General features: G+C 38.4%; 1 protein-coding gene across 1 annotated transcript in view; it reads left to right on the top strand.

Annotated features, from left to right (window-relative positions):
* The window catches only part of LOC102292098 (protein phosphatase 1 regulatory subunit 29), a 306883-nt gene that overhangs the window by 225274 nt on the left and 60420 nt on the right, over positions 1-21189 (top strand). The gene's annotated exons all lie outside the window — the stretch shown is intronic.

Raw genomic sequence — 21189 nt, forward strand, 5'->3', positions numbered from 1 at the left:
GATGGATCTATCTATCTATCTATCTATCTATCTATCTATCTATCTATCTATCTATCTATCTATCTATCTATCTATCTATCTATCTATCTATCTATCTATATATATAGATATATATATATATATACACACGAGTTCCTTTCCCATGGAATCAAGATTTAAAAGATTATAGAGCTGAGGACAGTGTGTACACGTATATATAGTATGTCATTACTTGTCTGACACTGTTGCCTATTATGCTCACATAGGATAAGTACTCTTTGCAGCGGAAAGGTGGGTGGCTTGTATCAGACTGTTTGATGGACAACAAAATGAATAGAGTGGTGGATGTGATAAAGAGAGTGCGAAGGAGAAGTGAGTGGTTATTCAGTAAGGAGCCCACATACACACATTCACGCAAGGGAAGGAGAAAGTGAAGTTTTTGTAGGAAGAAAAATCAATAAGCGGGGCTATGAAAAATGAAGCTGCTTCCCAGAAAATCCTATTTCTCGTTTTTATTCCTCTTTGAGCATGATAAAATTGCATTTTGAGCCTTTTGAAACAAAACTAGAGTATCTTTTGCACTAGAAAACGTTCATTTTTATAATAGGGAGAGAATATCTGATTAACAGAGTATAAGCTCTAGAAACACATATGTGTCACAGATCACAGTCACAGATCTAAATTACTGATGAAGGCGCCATCAAAATCCTATTTTCTGCTATATACTTTGTCATATCTGTTAAAGTAAGTTAAAGCCTGTTGTGTAAAAGCAACGCTTAAGAGAACAGTCGAGTTGTACTTTACCCTGAAAACAGAAAACAAACTTAACTGGGGGGTTTCTAAAGCTCCCGTCAATCTCAGTGTAATACACTAAAATGCTTACAGAAGTTATTTGTCTGGGTCCATTGACTAAATCCAAATTAGAACAGACTGAAGTAGTCATTTAAAGGACTTTGACATGAGCCCGATTTGTGGAACTAATTAAGGACCATGGTTTGTGTTTGAGAAAAATTATATTTTGATACTGTGCATTTCACCCCTAAGAAGCAAGCATTGGATGTTAATTGTTCATCAGTGATGTTTAAGTTTTGTTGTCCAACAAATGAGAGTAGTGGTAAGATTAGAGGATTTGAGATCCAAGTAAAAGGTGAGACATCGCCCCCAAATCAAGTCACCAGCCAAAACTGGTAAACATAATTTTAAATTTAGGTTCTACATTTTGAATTACTTCAAATCCAAGATGTTGATTACCTAAAATTAATCTTTATTCAAATTTTCATTTAAATAAAGCTAATAAGGAAACATTTCTTTTAGGTTTCTTTGCGACTGCGCTCTCCAAAATATTACTGCACACATACAATCTGATGTACTCCTTACAGCTGACTATCAGACCTGAAGGTAACTGTGTACCTTTATTTTTTTGTTTTTTTGTTTTTTATTTTACTCAGATCATTTATATCTCCAGAGGCTGTAAAAGGTACACATGCTGGGTGCAATTTGCTGATGGGGGGATCCCCCAACCCTCTGGTAATGTATCCCAGCCTCTGCTAAATAGTTTTTATCCTCTATGGTGTCATAATTGTATCTGATTCCACTCTATTAAATCAGAAAGTATCACTGTTTCAGTGTTAAAAATACTCTTTATTAAGTAAAGGAGAATCAGCGTGAAAAAAATTCCTATAACTACTCCAGCAACATGTCAATAACTTGCCTGATCACCATCGAAATTTTTGGAAGAGGTGAGCTTTGCAGCTTCTTTCTTTTAAGTTGTTATATTGCACCTATGTGCCAGAACTGCTGTCTGTGACATCCTGCAGGTATGTATGACGTTTGTGAAGAAATACACACATAGTTTGTTGGTGTTGCAAGTGAAAGGGCAACTGCTGCGATGGGCCGATACAGAGGAGCAGTCACACCCCTAACTGAAAAGATCAACCCTAACCAGATAAACCTTTGTTCACTGTATCATTAAAACCTAGAACTTGTGGTCCACGATGCTTTAAAAAGCATTAAATTTCACGTGAGTTATATTTGCACGTTTATTTACTTCAAAGCCTGCTGGTGATATCAGTAAATGTAACAGAGTTGCCTCCTTCTCTGTCCACAGACTTTTAGATGAACATTTAGATGTACTTCTGCAGGAAAGCAGAAAAAGTCAGTCATCAAAGCAAACTGTTTTCTGAGTAAAATGATAGAAACACATATATCCCTACTGTAAAAGGGATCTTTTACATGTAAATTGTGTGTGTAAATCACTATACAGACAATTTAGAGCTTGGTTAAGTTCATAATTTATTCTGTGAATGTCACATTGACTGTAGTACAGTAATAAATACTGTAACAGGCTTCATATTATATAGCTCCACTGTAACAATGCTTAGGTAGGTGGTACGTGTCAAAGTAACATCCACAAAGATAGCAGGATCCAAGGTTTCCCAGCAGAACATTGCCCGAAGCATCACACCACCTCTGCTAGCTTGCCCTTTTTCCATATTGAATCCTGGTGCCAGGTGTTCCCCGAGCAATGCACACATACCCAGTCATGTAAAGGAAAATGTAATTCATCAGACCACTGCCTTCTATTTCTCTGTGATCCAGTTCCGATGTTTATGTGCCCATTGCTGGCCCTGTCGCCAGTGGGCCGGCATCAGCATGGCCACCCTGACTGGTTTACAGCCTAATATGCAACAAACAGCAATGCACTGTGTATTCTGAAACCTTTCTATCAGAGGCAGTGTTGCATTTTTCTGCAGTTTGAGCTATAGTAGCTCATCTGTTGGATCAGCCCACACAGGCCAGCCTTTGCTTCCCATGGGCATAAGTGAGCATAAGTTGCTGGTTCATTATTGTTCCTTCCTTGGAGTTTTGACATATGCTGACCACTGCAGACCAGAAACACCCCGACAAGAGCTGCAGTGTTGGAGATGCTCTGACCCAGTCAAGCCATCACAGTTTGGTCCTTTAAAACTGGCTGAAATCCTTACACTTGACCTTTTTTTCCCACCACTAACAGTTGTCATGATGAAGAGAAAGTCAGTATTTTTAACTTCACCTACCTGATCAGTCTATTAAATAGACTCTGTTTAATGTGAGTTAATAGGTAACACTTCTACTTTTCAACCTTATTTCAAGAAGTCAGGTTTGTAATTTCCTCCTTTGTTTGAATTCATCTTTGTTCAAATTAAGCTTTTATTTTTCAATTTTCTCTGCCTCATGAGTCTGCATCCTCCTTCCATGCAAACTATGACAAAATAAGTTAAAATATGTAAAGTGCACTCACTCCCAGCAGTTTGCCATTTGCCATGTTTCCACTGGGCTACAGAGATGCCAAACTGTGAGAGGGGGAAAATATTTATAGCAAAACCTTCCACATGATCTGTTTGTGCTGCCCCTGCAAGCTTTGTATATTCTTTAAAGTGCAACAATTTAGGTACTTGCTGAGAAATCTGCCATGGTTTTGACACTTTTTTTTTTAAGTCGACAACCTAGTAGAGTGTGGTAGTTTTCAAGCTGACTGTGGAGCTGTCTCAGGCAGTCTGAGTTCTCAGCTCGGGCGCTTCCTCCTTACGTCATGTTTTATGTCAACGTCACAGCAGGAAAGAATGGAGATGAGCCGGTGATATATATACACAGTCATAAAGTTTTCCCCACAGTTAATTTCACATGTATGCACACATGCACGCACAGGTCAGGATTTAACGTGCTCTGACAATACTGCCAACATAAATCAGAAATGCAGAGGGCTATTAGCTGGCCAGTAGTGGTCTGACCTCATGTCAAGAGAGCTGTGGTAATGTGTGAGGGAACAGACAAAAATGAGTCTGAACAGAGCATAATTTAATAATGTGATTCAATACCAAAACAAATAGTTTTTGTCAGTTCGTTATTCACAAGGTTAAGGACGCTAGTCCTCAAAATTTCATTAGTGACGTTCGATGAATGTTAATAATACACATTTGGAGAGAGGCTGCTCAGGAAGCGGACAGCTGTGGTCGTAATGACTTCTCCAGGGTCCTCGCCTAAAGAAGTCAGTTGTCAGAGTGTGGTGAGAGATGGATGATAGAAAATTACTGCATTATTGCTGAAGTACATCTTGTGAAATGTGGCACTTGGTGTAAAACTCGGCGAAAAGAGTGCACTTGAAAATACTGAGAGAAAATTTCTCGGATGCAAAGCCAAAGAACTACTTCTTTCCTTTTCTCTTTGTCTTAGCACTGATTAGGGTGAGTCCTGGACTTCGTTCTCTAGACTATTGTTCTGTTGTTATGTTAATTTTGAGCAGGCCAGTTTTCCTTAGTGCACTAAGAATACTCGGATGTAAGTTGTAGAATCATTTGCTTGCTGTTGGTATCAAGGACATCTTTTGTTATTGCCAACTCAATCCTGGGGCTGTCCTTGCACCAGGGGCAGTTTTCTACTTCAAACAAATATTTTATTCATTAATTCATTCAGCTATTTGCCTACAGCTCACCTTTCTGGTGTTCAGGGGGCTGCAGATATAAGTAATCATAATATAGGAAGATCCCAGTGATATTGAGGCCACCAATAGCATAGTATATAATATTAATGGACCAACAAAGAATCCCTCTGCTTGACTCTTTGGGACATTTCCAACAGAAAATAAAAGGGGCCTTATCTAAAAACTCCTGCCAGGTTCCAGCCTCTCTTAACCCTTTAAAACCGGTCAGAGCGGACACGCTCCGTTTTGCGTAACTATTTTTAAATCCCGGTAGCAACCACGCAACCACGTAAGCTAGCGCAATAATTATTTTTGCATATGAAACCGGAGGAGTTGTACTTACATCTGATGCCATCAGCTTGTCCTCGGTCACAGTTTCCTTCCACATATAGCTTTGCAAAAACTGCATAAAAAGCACTTGCAGCAACAAAAACATAATATTCCAGAAACACGCTTTGCCGATCTGATCAGCTGTTCATAACACTTCCTACGTCTATCGCATGTCCGCCGTGACCTGCCCGACACCGGAAGTGACGTCATTTTCGCGGAAATGTAGTTTTTTACCATCAAGACCTTATGAGCTTATTCTGGTGTTTTTAAAAGTTATGTTTGACTTTATGACTTTCTGTGTCGTTTCTGGGATGCTTAGGACTCATATTGCACTGCTGGAAATAGTTTATTTTGATGCATATGCTGCTTTTTTGCAAATTTGCACTATAATATTTATTTTAGTTTTTCCTGCAGTGTATAGAAATTGGTGTATTTCAAAAATAAAACTATGAAGACACTCAAAATAAATGTCCTGTGGTAGGAAACTATTTTGTGCAACTTTTTTGTATTTACAGTTTTGAGGGATAAGCCTCTTAAATTTCTCTAACTAGAAATGTATGTTAAAAAACAAAAACGATTTTCAATTTTTTTGTAGTTTATTGCACTTTTTTGCAACTTATGTAATTACTATGCACTTAATGCATGTATATTATTAAAATTTAGGCTGTAATGGTTGTATTGATGTATAGCAACTAGAAATGCTCCCAAAAATGGCACTACAACATGTAAAAATATAATATAAGCTCTGGCGGACTTGGTTCTATGGTAGGTCTTAAAGGGTTAATGGTGGCGATCAAGAAGTGAAACTTAGTGTGACCATATGCATGAAGGGGCAGGCAGTGGATAGGACCAAACACCTAAATGCTTTAGCGAGGTTTACCAATGAAAAGACAGTTTCATTTGCAACTTATTGCAACCTCTCGTGAATGCAAACATCTTACTGTCATTAACCCATTCACCAGTGTGTTTTTTATGCCACAAACACACCAACTGGATGGAGACTGGAGAGCCCTGCGGTGCCAAAGTTCAGACAGATTCCTTAGAATGCAGGTCGATTTACTTTGCAAATGTGAAAGCTATTTTTTGCCATCTGCTGAAAATACAAATCCCACAGAACCTGACCTAAGCTTGTCATGACTGGCGGGCCATGATAACATAATTAATTCTGGAATCATCTAAAAACTGACAGCTGATTGTGCTGAATTCGCTATTTAGAGCCCGTCCCTATAGATCCTCACCATCTCTCGGTGTCAGTTAAATGTCTACCACGCAAATGTTGCCACAGACTCTATCCTCTCACTCTCTAATTAGGCTGTAATTATGAAATGCAGCGGCTGTAATTGAAAGTGTCAACTAATTTTTCTAATATGAATACAGTTCCTATTCTAAACCTCAGTGAGTGACACTCTTTTTGAGCCTTTCCCGGATGCGATGACTGGAACTACTCCAGCTGTGTGCTGATGGCAACGCTAAAAGCACACAGCTTTTGAGAAGCCTGACCTTTGTGAGTTGGTTGTGTGCAACAATGAATAAACACAAGCAGCATCATACTATGTGAGTACACTCATACATCTAGACTGCCAGAAGATGATTTATGGCCCGAGGCTGTGTGCAGTAAAATATGTAACAAATTTCACTGAAAGCTCTGTGTTGGCCCAGCACCCAATCCCAGTTCTGTGTGGAGGGGAGGGCGGTGTAATGAGGACTGAAAGCTGATAAAGATGTGCAAAATTGAGGATTTGTTTTCTTCTTCGGGGGGATAATGAAAGAAAGATGATGATAATTATGAGAAATCACTTTAAAACAAAGGTTTTGCGCTGTTTAACTGGTCTGCAAGCCTCTTCTCTTTTTCAGTGGTGCGCACAGTGTAATTGAGTGGAAACATTTTGTTCACTGTTCTGTAAAAGGTTTGGTTTTTTGTTTGTTGTTCTTCTAAGTTTAGGATGTTACAACCGTTAAAAAACAACCACTCCCATGTTTAAAAGAAACCAACATTTATCAATAGGAGAAGCCATACATCAATCTGAAGTCAATCACTACAAAAAAGATCACATCCAGGAGATTTTGTGCCAGGAAATTTAATCTGTGGACAAATGCACGTATTGGATCAAAGTTGTGGGAAACAAATGGTGATGCATCTTTTAAATTATGATGACAACTAATCTACAAATGCATTTGAATTGAAATGGAATGCCTCCATGACATAATTTCAGCATACTGAACATTTTACATGCTGTTCATGGACACAAACGAAGCACTCAGTCTGTACAGCAGTCACTGTGGGAAAGTTACTCTTACCTACAATAAAAATGAAAGCAGGATTATTTGGGGTTAGACAAGTCAAAGGACTTCGATGTCAAATTAGTGAAACAAAGTGAAACAGTGAATGAACATATAAATACTGAGTCTTTAAGTCAGTATTTATATGTGATTTTTCACATCTTATATGTTTCATATTAGGTTTAATATTCAATCATAACATGCTTTCACTGACAACCCACTTAAATGTTTTATGTGCATGGTGTAAATAAATAAATAAAAAAGATGTCGCTTTTAGTAGAAAATCAGACTGGCTTGCGGAAAAAAGGACACAAAATTGAGAATTTTTCAGATCTGAACATGTCGCAGAATGTATATACACACCAAGCAAGTTGCGTTTTTGCTGAAAGGTTGTCCTCAACGAACGCACTGTGAAAAAAAAAATGTTGATATCAAGCAATGCTGAGACTGTCCCGGTGTTTCAAAACAAGAAAAGGAAGGAAATGAGATTCTCTTGGGAATTTCATTCATTTCATGAGAAGGCAGCAGCTGGGAGAATGTCATGGTTGTATCCAGGAGTTGAAGCTGCATCACAACCACATTTGTAAATATTTCAGGATCTCAGTGGGGCAGCTTGAGCTCTCATTGGCAGAGCTGGGGCCACATTTGAGGAGGCAGAGAAATAATTTCAGAGAGCCGGTTGACAAGGAGCAGCATCTAGCTGTGAGGTAAAATAGTATTATTTTACTCTTTGTTCACTATTTCAATATCACTGCACTTGTTACCAAATGCAGTGGTCTGATTGTCAGAACTTCTTCAACGTTCACAGTTCTGACATTTACAGAATAGTGAAGGTCTACATCAGAATTGGCTACTTTTTGAAATACACTTGAGAAATGATCAATTTTCTGGAGTCACATAACTGTTTGAAAATCTAGCATATGGTACATGACAGTTTGTACCTGCTGCCGTTGTATGGGTTGATGTTTAATGGGTAAGGAGAGAATACAAGACAAGGTGAAAAACTGAGGAAGAAGGGTAACAGAGGTGAAAAACACAGAAGAACAAGAGCAGAGTGAAGTTTAATAGTCTCTAACTTGCAAAGGTGAGACACCATCTGGTGCAAGAGAGTGGGAGCAGAGGACGGTCGAGAAAAGGTGTGGAGAAAAACCGAGCAGTGACACAGACAGAGGATGAAGATCCTGATAGACTATTAGGACCGGGGTTCAGAGAAGATGTGAAAGTGACAGAATTTATGGTCTATTTGTGGCTGAGACAGAGTGAGCGGGTTCCATTTACTTGTCAAAGAACAGACAAGTGTGTTTTTTTGTGTGGATACTGAGGCTCACAGAATCAGAGACAATCACGCTCAAAAGTCTCCCCAAACCACTCCAAAGGTCAGATGGATAAAACTTTGTGGAGAGTAATAACTGAAAGAGTGTGCACACAGTGGCCAAGATGTGCGTATGTATTCTAAGCTCGCACACAAACTTAATTTCTATTCCCATCTTTACCAGTTGATAGGTATAGAAACTTAGCTAAATATTTATTTCAAATCATCATTTATTCACAAGTTATTGGGCACAGAAAGAAACACACAAGAAATAGAAAGTCAGCTGTGGTGATTTGTACATCTAACATTAAAACTTCAGTGAATACGAAGGCAAGAGGGTTCCTGGTTAAAATCCTTGACTGGTCAGGAACCTTCTTTGCCCTGTGTCAGTCTCTCTGGCTGCCCAGGTGTCATTCCACTATCCAAACACATTTTTGCGAGGTTGGTGAAATTGACAATATGTGTTAATGGGAGCATGAATGATTGTCTCCCTCTTTGTTAACCTCTGTTAGGCTTGTTACCTGTCCCCAGCCTTTTGCCCTTATATGCTCGAGCCCCCATAAAATCCTGAATAGAATGAGGGGCACTGATGATGGATAAATACATAACATAAAATTTTTTAAAAAACAGCTTTTTACATTCTGTATATTAATTTTACATCGTGTACCTTAACTTGGATGTGTATATGAAGACAAAAGAAAGCAAAATTGATTGTTTATTTTTTTTTATTTTTTTGTGTTACATGCACGTATAATTGCAGGGATAGCTCAGTAGGTATAGTGATGGCCTCATGATCGGAAGGTCGGGGATTCGATTCCCCTGAATGGCTACCCTGAGGTACCCCTGAGCAAGGTACCGTCCCTACACGCTGCTCCCCGGGCGCCCAATGGCTGCCCACTGCTTCACTGAGTGAATGGGTTAAATGCAGAGAGGAATTTCCCCATGCGGATAAATAAAGTATACATTATTATTAACAAGGATAAACTAAGTACCCACAGTCATCCTTATGAATACAATTTCAAATGGGAAAATATATACACTCGGTTTTTGTGTTTGTATGCTTCATACATGGAGGTATAGGAGTATAGCAACCTAAGATGACTGTGTTGGAGTGGTTTTGCAATACTACTACTACTGCTACTACTACTAATATTAAAAATAAAAAGAAGAAAGTGTGCAATTTTAGAGCCAGTTTCACAAAGTTCACTATATGTTTCTCTACAGTATATTGTAATTACTGGCTTCATGTGTAAGTGTATGTCAGACTTTTTATCTAAGATGCCAACCACAAACACATCTTGTTTTTCCTACAAGAAAATCAATTGTAATCTGTAGCAACATTTAAAGGCTCTAAAGGGTCAGGCTTGCTGATCTGCAGGTTTTGGATTTACACACAAAATGTTTTTCAGACATCATTCAGATGTTGGATAACTGTGGCAGACTTCTTCAACGCACAAATCAATAATGATGAATATGCAACATATTGTTATGTAGTAGTAAGTTCATTGGGCTGTGAGGGGTGGGGTCATGCAATTGCAATGCAATGCAAAATATTGATCACTGTTGTCGGCGTAAGTTTGGTAGAATAATTGTAAAATTCAACTAAGTTTAATAATAATAATAATAATTATGTTTTCCTTTCCAGATAAAGGTAATACAATAAAAAAATCTACTAAATCCCTCTTCTACATAGGCCTGTTGTGTTAACTTCCATATTGAATATGAAATAATCTCAAAATGCAACAGCACAAAGCACTGTTGATTTAAAAATTAATGACTAAATATTATGCTACAACATTTTACTCATCAGGTTATACAGATTCCTGCACTGTGTGTCACCCCATTTTAGCCTCATCTGAACATCTTGAGTTAACTTTTCCTGTACTGAGATCAGCTGCAAACTTTCAAGTTTAGGCACAGTAAGTATTTGAAAATGACCGAGCTGTCTAATGTGTTCTGTAGCATTGTGTCTCAGAGGTTGTAACCTGTGAATGAAGCAGGGAATGAAGGGCAGGTTATAATGTTCTGTAGGAACATTAGGCATGTAGGAGTGTAGCTGCTCCTCCGTATCAGCCCAGAAATCATGCATATTACATATTTTTCACAGACACCCTTCATAGCAGGGCCTTCTTATTGTCTTCAGTGTTAAAATAAGAATCTGCAAATCTCACCTTTGTAGGAAATTCTACTCTCCTTCCTAGTCTGTACTGTCACAGGACCACAAGTGCTGAAAGTGAAATTCAGTTTCTGATTCTGTAGTTGTTTGTGCTGTTTTTTGGTTCAAGACACAAGAAATGCAATATGTAAGGCAAGACCAGAGTTTGTGCAAGTCTAATGAGCTTGAAAGGCAATATTTGGTGTGACCACCTTTGTTCTTCAGCACAGCCTGAACTCTGCTTTGGATTTTGGCTGCCATTTCTTCTGTTCTGTGTCAGGATAATACCACAGTGCTTCAATAATGTTGATATCTGGGCTCTAGGGAGACCAATCCTAGTGTTCCATTCTGTGTTTTCTATCCTGGTATGCTTCTACTGCACTGACATTGTGTTTGGGATCGTTGTTGTGCTGAAAAATGAAGCCACTGCCAATCAAGACGCAGTGCACAAAAATGGCACAACCAAATTTTGAGCTAATTGCCCTTTGCTCTGTTTTATCTTTGGGATTTGTCATAAATTCAACTAAAAACTGTTATTTTGTGGCAGGCTTGTAGTAACAAAGTGCCCAAAGATTTGAAATTGGTTCTTTGGTAAGTTGTTGTTTTGTATAGATCCAACACTGGTTCATCCCTCGAGTTCAGTGCATTTTTTATGTTTGAGTGATTCATAAGTTGGTGTTAAGTGGCATAAACACCTGTCTTGGCTTGAACTGTTAAAAAAGATACAAGAAAGTCTGGTTCCTTTGAAGCAAATATTTAATTTCTCTAAATTTATACCTCAATTATCTATTTGGTAACAGATCAGCTACAGCTTTAAAGCTGTTAAGCTATGTTAAATGATAATACATATGCTAAAATGAAGCATTTCAAGGTCTTTCTAAAACAATGCACTAAAAATATAGTATAAACCTGTATTATCTCAGCAGATCATAATATCGTGTGATGTATTTCTCACTGTAGTGGGAACATTTCCAATTCACAGTACTTTTGCAGAGCACGGTGATATAAAGACACACAGCCATCCAAACAAACCCTCAGACAGTTGGCTTTTGTGTCTCAGGGTGAGAAACTACATTTACCCAGTGAGGGTGCTGAGCTGAAACAGTAGAAGAACTGCTACCCCGAGGGAAATACACCACTGGATCCCCTTCTAGACTGCAGCAGTGATTAATGTTTGTGTGCCGAGCTCGTGTGTGAGCCTGTGATCATCACAGTGGTGAATGAGAGCGTGTGTGTGCGTGCATTGTTGGAGGTGGTGAATTACATGCGAAACAGACAGCTAAACCCTTGAGAAAAAAAGTCACTTGCATCCATCACTCTGCCTGGTTGCTCCCTGGATCTGCAGCTTCAATCCTTCCTTTTCGCTCTTGTCATATCTCTGCGTTTAAAGCCACTCCATTCTCGTTTCCCCCCCCGTTTCTTTCTTTCATTGACCCTTGAATTGCTTCAGTCTCCTCGTTCTCCTGTGGTCTCCCCCTCTTGCCTGCTCTCATTGATTCAAGCTTTAAACTTTCATTCTCACTCACTTACCCAGGAGGTGAAGTTGAATTACAGTCATTACCTTGCTGTTTCTCTGCGCCCTTACTCACTCTGTACCTGTCTCAGCTTTGGGAGGACTCCATGCTGTTCCAGTCTACCACTCACATTTATTCTATATTGGGAGGTGGTGGAGTGGATGGTGAGGTCAGGCCTTCTTGTTAGCACAACCACCACCCAAGTGGCCAACTCATCACAAACCTCTCACTCTCTGGCTCCACAAGGTGAATCCGTTTTTAGCCTACACAAACGCAGCGAGGGCGAGTTGTTTGTGAGCAGCTGTTGCTACGCGACAAAAACATTTTGTCTTAACTTGAGTATTTTCCAGTTGTCTCGTTTTGACAGTGTTTCTCCTTTAATGGACTAAAGCGAATACCTCTAAGTACAAATCTCATTAATGTGAGCCGCTGTTTATCACATCCATTATATCCAAAGATGTTCTGTACTTTCCAGTTATTTACTTTCTTTTAAGCTGGAGCAGAACTTCTGTTATGTTTGAGGCGCTGCCAAATGCAAAGTGGGTTACATTACTGCGTGAAGTTTTGAGCAGACTTGTACAGAACAGAACATAATGTGGAAGATTTAGGTAAACAAATAGGCTCCTTTTCGCAGACCTTGTTTTGTTTTGTTCTGTTTTTTTAATCTACAAGAAAAAAAAAGTATTCCCATACACTATCTGCCTTCAAAAAAGGGGAAAACTTCACTACTCTATATGTTGCCAGGTTTAGGCCTCCTTTTTAAACAAAGACATTTAGGAAAGTCTTCAAATCATCAAGTTAAAAAGCCATTTCTGAACTGGATAGTTGTTAATGGTATTTCTTGGGTTCAGGTTGTGAGATGAATGTCAGTGGAAGGTTTGTGAAAGTAAATGAATGCAAATCGTGTGCATTTACGTGTGTGTTGGTGCCTTGGTGAAGGGTGAAACAAACCCCTAGCTCAGTGGGGGTTTGGGAGCTTATGAATCTGGCACAGCAGGAGTTGGTGGTGTTTCTGTCTGATGTTTGGTTCTGTGGGAGGTATTATATAGTTAACTCAAAACTTCTTTCACTTATTTAAAATGTATTCTAAGGGCTCAGTTTTACCAAACATGCTGTAAACTGAATGATTTGAGAATGTTGATAGAGGATCTATATTTTATAAAATGTATGTTAATTCTGATTAGTTTTGAGTACAAGCTTACCTGATTTAAATGTGGCTAGTGTCATTCAGTAAACAGCAGCACCAAGTTTCTAGAGGTGCTACTCGTCTTAGATCGCTCCATGGAAATCTAATTCCAAGAGCATGTACTGTGCTCTGTGCAGGTTCTCCATGAACCTCAAATGCAGACAGCATACATGTACTTTTGTTTCAGACTCACTGATCTCATCGTTGATAAGAGCTGGATTACATCCACATCCTAGAAATTTTAAGGAGTTTGCAGTTGAAATGTTTACACTTTACCAAGCCTGAACGCATCACATCAGGTGAGAATGGGATTGTGTTTATCACTTTTTATACATTCTTCCCTGTGAGTACCTTGAATTTCTCCACAGGGCGAGTCTGTCAATGCAGAGTTTACATCCTGAGGTGAGGGAAAACATTCAGAGGAGGCAGCCGGACATTTGGTGCATGTCTGTTTGCTATCTTGTGCCAGTTTGGCCAGTTTTTTTTTGGCAATACCAACATAATCTTTGCTCACCACCTGGATCATTTATCAGATTTGGCTGTCTGCAACTTTGCCTACATTCCAAAAATAAAAATCAAGGTGAAGTATTGACAGATTGGAGCACATCTACTGCCAATCGTAGCGGCACAAGTGCAACCGTACAAAACTGGAGTTCTAGTGAGAAATCAAAAATAGCTGAAGTTGACGTCGGCCAACTTTAAGTCAGGCCTGGCTTTTGATTTCTATAAACCTTTTCTCAGAATGCTTTGATCACACTTCATATAACGAAATATGTTACTTTAAAATGTCTGACCAGTATAGTTAACCATACTTAAGCCACCCTGGTCTTTTTTTAATTCACCGTCCTCCAACCAATGTTATGTTTGTGCTGCTGCAACAAGCATTATCAGTTTTTTTGAAGCATCAGCATTGGTTTTGCTTGCAATAATGTTTTTTTGTGCGCTCCCTGGAAAATTCACTCTTTGTATATATTTAAATTTTTTCTCTTTTGTTTCAGCTGAGGAAGTACTCCACAGTAGATACCATTTTTTTTTAGTTCACATTACTTTGCAATATGCTTTCAGTATTTACATTTTCGTGGTCCCGTAACAGTGGCATTATTTTCCTGTTTGTAGTGATGATGGATATTAGTCTCCAAGCTAAACTTACTCACACAGATGGCAGATTTAAAAATCATGAAATGCATTCCCTGGCACATGTGTGAAAGAAAACGGCAAGGACAGATATTACCGTTTAACTATGAGGACCTCTTTGTGATTTGAAATGAGCTGTGTGTAACTTGATTTAGTAAATCAGTGATATTGCAGTCACAGCCATTTCTTTTGCCATATTTCAAAGTAAATTTTAAAAAACTTCAATAAGCCAATCTATAAATATCTATTTAAACAGCATTCATAATCCATTTATGAATATATTTGCTAAACTATTAATTAGCAAATGTTTCACTTAAGGAGTTAAAGACTTAGATCATAAGTCTGCATCAACATCTGTTGACAGCACAAACAAATGTGGGCGCGGTGTCCATTCAAGGTCCAGATATCACCACCCACTAATAAACTGGAAACAGCAGAGTTAAAACAAGATGGAATTTAAAGTTAAAATGACTTTTAAAGGCCAGTTTGCTTTGGAAAGGCATTTGATAGAAGTGCCTTCTGTGTAAATATCTTATGTAAACCTGTAAAATATAATGCGACACAACGTGACAGCTCTCCGATGCACATGTATATAGAGTTAAAGAAAAAAACACATTTACCTCCCTAAACTTTATTCAACTATTCTTTATTATCATACTGCAACTCCCAGGTGTTGCTTTTTGAACTTTATTACAGTTCATTATTAGTTATTATTAATATTAGGCTATCATCCACAGCATGTCTTTGTCCTGTCTTCCTCCCCTCACCCTAGGTTTTCCTTCCCACTTGTCTCATATGATCGTCGGGGTTTTCTGTGTTTTTGCTGTAATACTGTAGGGTCGTGACCTCACAAACAAAGTGCCTTGTGGCAACTGTTGTTATGATTTGGCACTGTATAAATAAAATAGAATTGAACTGAATTGGATTAAATTGAATTGAAGGGTGTACTATAAAACACAAAAGCAGGTCTCATTTTACCTGTCTAACTCTCAGACGTACCTTATGCTGAACACATAACCTGGTTAAGGAGCAGCTTATGTTCTGGTTTTGAGTTTCAAATTGGGTTGAAATTCCACATTTTCCCTAATTCTTGTATTTACAGCATGTCCTAAGGGTAATGGTGGGTTAATACATTTGATCTACATTTGACCAACATTTGGCAAACATGCAACAAGCCTCAAATGATTGGCAGTTCATACTTTCCATTGTGTTGTCCTAGTATACATATTAATTGCGTGATGGAGAAAATGTATAAATACTGAAATAGGTCATTCTTTTCTGCTGCTAAGTCTCTTCTACAATGTTGGAAGTGCATCTCCAGATTATAAAACCGATCAGTTTATTTACCGCTAAGAATGCAGACTGAATCAATAAAATTAATTTCACTTTGAGCTTGAACTAAAGTGACTTTCATGTCTCGTTTATTATGCAGGACAGTAGCGTTAATGTGTCAAATTCAAAGTTTCAGAGCTCTAATATCATGTTAGAAATACACAGCAGCATTAGAATAATTAACTCAGTTTAAAACATTTATTTCATCACTCTGTATTCTAAATCAACAGATTCATGATTTTCTGCTGCATTAATTTCCTGTGCGCGCTCATTTTTTATATGAGCGTGCACAGAACCTGAAGCGGAAAGCTGGGCTTAATGAAGAAAGTTGGTAACTGCTATTATCATAGCTGTTTTCTCTGACTGGTTTTAGGATTTCTCAAGCCAGCTAAAAAAAGAACACGTGGCTTTGTCAAACTTCCTTCGTAATACATCCCTCAGATGTTTCTCTCTTTTCTGCAGTTCAGCTTGGACTGTTTGTGTTGACTGAAAAATCATTTTACATTCTCCTCACTGTTTTCTTTTTATCTCCTTATTTCAGAAAACAAACTCAGCAAAGATCCCGCAGTTGTCCTTTTGGATAACAGCAACAACAAAAACCCAGAAGTCTCTTAGCTAACTCCACTAGAACCCATTTAGAGAGTTGGAGGTGTGTGTTTTGTCTGCTGTCTCAGATGGTATGATTGCTCTTGAAAACACTCGATTGGTGAAATACCTTGAGAGGTGGTGTGTGTGAAAGAAGTAACAGGGTGTCTGTTGGACTGTGGATAACAGGATATGATCTAAAGCATTGCCTAGGATGAGCCACTCAAGAAGTCTGACTACTTCACTTGTTTTCCCTCCTGCTGAGAAAATGATCTTTGTGTCTCCTTTCAGCAGAAAGCTACTTGGGAATAGTAGTGCAACATTTTGTTGTGTACATCTCTCCAACACAGAGGTTAGCTACAACAGACTGCAAGTGTGTGAATGTTTCAAGGGGGCTCTGTGTGGTGTTATATTGCTCCCATGAGAAACTGCTGGCAGTTCTTTAGGTGAATTCATTGTGGAACAACTTCTGCTTTATGGCAGTTTTTTCTCTTCAGATTCATCTCGAGAAAAATCCACTTATAGATATACTTTTTTGTGTGTAACATGCCTACCTACAAGGTTAGAGAATGACCTCCTGCAACAACATAGACAGCAAACATGCACCAGCAGACACACACATGCACACACACATGGTTTATATTTACTATGACTGTATACAGTAAAGGGAATACTTGATCCTCTGCTAAATTTGTACAAAGAAACCAGTGGTCTCTAATTTTTAGGGTACCTTCATTATAATTGAGAAATCAAGCAAAAATCCAGAAAAAATACATTATATGCAGGGTATATCACTCAAATACATGCAAATCAGTTTAGAAGCATTTATTTAGCAAACTGTTAAAGGACATCAGTGTTAGAGACTTCCACAATGGGCTACAAGGCCATCAACAAGAAGCTTAGTCAGAAGGTGACAAATGCTATTTGTAGGTGGAAGCAATATAAAATGACCATCAATAGCCTTCATGCTGGAACTCAATGCAAGACCTTGTCTCAAGGGGTGACAATGATCATGAGAAAGGTGCTGGATTAGCTCAAAACTACGCAAAATGAGTTTGTTAATGATCTGAAGACAGTTACCAAGAACACCATTGGTAACACATGATGTTGTTATAGACTGACATATTGCAGTGCAAAGTCCCCCTGTTCAATAAGGCTTAAGTTTGCCAGTAAAAATCTAAAAGATTCAGGGAAGGTTTGGGAGAAATTGCTGTGGTTGGATGAAACCACTATCCTGTCTTTTAGCTTCCACCCTGGCATCAATGACTGCCGTGTTTGGAGGAAGAGAAATGTTGAAAATGACCTGAAGAAAAAACCCCAAAGTCAAGCACAGTGGTGGAAACATTTTTCTTTATGCTGTATTTTTTTTTTTTTTTTTTTTTTTTTTGCTCTGGGGTACCTCATTACATTGAGGAGTCAATGTACCACAAAATCTGAGGACCAGAGCCTCCGTCCCTCAGCCAGAAGAATGAAGATGGATCATGAATGGGTCTTCCAGCCTGACAATGACCTAAAACATAACGCCAAGGCAACAAAGAAATGCCTGAAGAAGAAGCAGATGAAGGTCATGGAGTAGCTTAGCAAATGTCCACCCCAAATCCTGTAGAAAATCTGTGAATGGAGCTGAAGCTTTGAGTTGCCAAATGGCAGCCAAGAAACCTAAAGGATTTAGAGAGTCTCTGTAAAGAGGCGAGGACTAAACTCCTATTGTCTATTTGCAGCATGTCCACTCCTCAAACAACATTCACATCACATCAAAGTACTCATTTTGAGGGGTTTTCAGGTCTGGAATCTGTGATGTCTCCCTCAAATAACTGCCTCCTTTAGGCTGGAGAAACACTTTATTTAACTAACACATGAGACCAGGCTCAGGATACTTATCTGTGTACCGCTGATGTTGAAAACTTCTTTCATAGAGTCGGAGGGTAGAAAATAAAGAAAATAAACAAAACAAACAGCAGTAACATTGGTATTTTTCATGTAATCTTCAATACTGATGACCAGTGATGGGAATAATGGCGTTACAAGTAACGCCATTACTAACGGCGTTACTTTTTTCAGTAACGAGTAATCTAACTAATTACTATTCCTATCGTTACAATGCCGTTACAGTTACTAACAAGAAAATGCGGTTCGTTAATATTTTTCAACAAACAGACAGTTGAAGCTGTGTTCAGTTTACCGCATCTTATATCAGTTGCACGGAAGTAGCTGTAAGTAATCTGGACGCTACAGCTTTAAGCAGCTGCGCGCTCCCGCGGACGGTAATCACGATCACTGTCTAGCACTACACCTGGAACTAAGGGGGCAAAACAATGGCATGAGTGCTGCTGTTTGACTGCAGAAGAATAAAGTAGTCGTGGTAAGCCGATCACATGACCACTTAAAGACAAAGCAACAAGGTGATATATACCAGTTTATAAATTGTGTTGATAGGCCACGTAAAACCAGAGTTATGATAAACAATATATACGCGGCGTTTTTTCCTCAATGGTTTCATCACGTTTACTGTCTAAGGACAGCGCAGCGAGCACTCTCTGCTTATGAGCAAAGAACAAACAAACTAAACAAAAAAAACCCCCCAAAAAACGGGAAGTTTTAGGAGTGACGGGGAGAGAGAGAGAGAGAGACAGAGTTTTGAGATGTGAGAGATTTGTGACGTTTAGCGTGTTTGCAGTGTGTAGTTAATGTGTTGTCTTGTGTAGTTAGTGTGTAGTGTTGTGGATAGTTTTGTGTTGTGTGTCAGAACAATGAGGCGACTGCTGTCTCCAGGTAGAAACAGGAGTAATACACCTGCTGCTGTCAGGCCTGCAGGTATCAGGCTGTGATGTTCTCCTTTGTAGTGGACAAATTATTTTTTTGGAGTGTCACAAATAATTTGTGTGGCATCTTATTGAATGCAGAACAGCTGATTGTTCTGTAAATAGTTTGCAATGGTTATTTAAAAAATCAAGGTAAAAGGTAAATGGATGCAAATAACTTCGTTGTTTGCAAAACTTGTGCAGAGGATTTTAAAATTGACAATCTATATTTGCATTTAAAGTTATGAAATATGATTCATTAAACATGTTTGTGGTTGTTACAGTAAAAAATATAACTTTTTCTACTCTGATTTTATGTTTTTTGTCTGATTTTAGATCAATTGTGTTAATACAGTGTGTCAAAATGAAAACATGACTGTAAATTCAGACACGTGAGGCTGTGCTGAAAACGATGATACCAAACAAGGCAAAGTAAATCGTTTTTAAAGGTGAAATGTGGAGTGAAAATCAAAAGTAGTTAAAAATGGCCAATTATACCCTGGACCCCAGAGGGTTAAACGTTTTTTTAAAAGTAACGCAATAGTTACTTTTCAAGTAATTAATTACTTTTAGAATATTGTAACTCAGTTACTAACTCAGTTACTTTTTTGAAGAAGTAACTAGTAACTGTAAGTAATTACTTTTTCAAACTAACTTGCTCAACACTGCTGATGACATTCACACAGTTGCTAAGCTTAACCAAATTTTATTCATGTGTCTATCAAATTTCTCAACCACTTACCCAATTCATGGTCGCAGTGGATCTGGAGCACATCCCATCTGGTTTTGGGAAAAGATCGGGTACACCACAGATAGATCACCAGTTCATCACACTGTGATCAATGCACCAGTGTATCACAAGTGTATCAATGTAACATCATCCTTTTCTCTAAAATCAAGTCACACATCTCAAACAGCAATTTAAAGATGTCGTCACAACTCAAGTCTAAATAGACTTACTTTTGCCCCTCTAGGGATAAAAGTACCCAGTACACATGCACAGCCAGACACACACACGTCTCACATTCTTCACTGACCAGCGTTGTGACACAAATATCTTTATCAAGGTCGAAATGCGATGACAGTAATTGTTACAGATTACTTGCCAATATAGGCACCACTACAGCAGGTATTACAGTTGTTAGGTCTGGATAATAAGATGGTGTGTGTGTGTGTGTGTGTGTGTGTGTGTGTGTGTGTGTGTGTGTGTGTGTGTGGCTCCATTCACCTTCATTCATCTCATGCCTCTTCAAATTGATGTCATGTTGACTTCACCTACAAGTCCAGTGAAGACAAATGAACTCAGCATTGACTTCCCCTCTGTTTAGTTGATGGATAACCTGACAGATGTCTGATTGATGGCTGATCAGTGATTCCAGTATGGACTCATCCACTCCCAGCATCCCTCACTGAAACAGAACACCTTAAAAAAAAACTGAGCGAATATGTCCACATTTGGAACAAAAGCAAATAAACACAGGAAACTAAAATATATTTTTGTGATATTCAGGTCAAATATTTGATATACAGTAACTCTGTTAGGAAGTTAGTGGATGTTTTGTTCTGGGTATATTCTTTTGTACGATCAGCACCTTTAGTATGTATAGCTTTGGTTATGGGATATTTTTCCCATAAACCTTTTGCATTTTTCATTCAGCTTGAGTATATGTAATAGAGTTGTAAAAGAGCAGTTTAACCATGAATTATTTTAACCAAAGAACTAATAAAGAAGGAAGAAAAAAAAACTGCACAGGCTTGTATAGAATTAAAACAATGTGATTTGAGAGGTTGGGGTGCTTTCAAATTGAGTGCATTGATTTGGATATCACGTAATTTATACAAAGATAAGCCTTGTTTCACAGAGAATAGCTTAAAGATGTTTTTAGAAATATTTCTGAATGTAATCCATGCAACATGTTTTAGATAAGTTGGAGCAGAGGCATAAAAAAATAAAAGCACTTGGTTTTTCTCTGGGCCCCAAGTTCATTTAAGACAGCGTCAGGAAAAGTGTAAGACTATTCAGTGGTTTGCTCTAAAGAGGACAGTGACCATCAGGCTTTTTAACATGGGCAGTTCATAAACTACAGTATGTAAGCCTTGCTTCTAACTGTGAACTCTAACA

Source organism: Haplochromis burtoni, unplaced genomic scaffold (genome assembly GCF_018398535.1).
Source record: "Haplochromis burtoni strain Fernald_Lab_line unplaced genomic scaffold, NCSU_Asbu1 Contig_223, whole genome shotgun sequence".
Lineage (NCBI taxonomy): Eukaryota > Metazoa > Chordata > Actinopteri > Cichliformes > Cichlidae > Haplochromis > Haplochromis burtoni.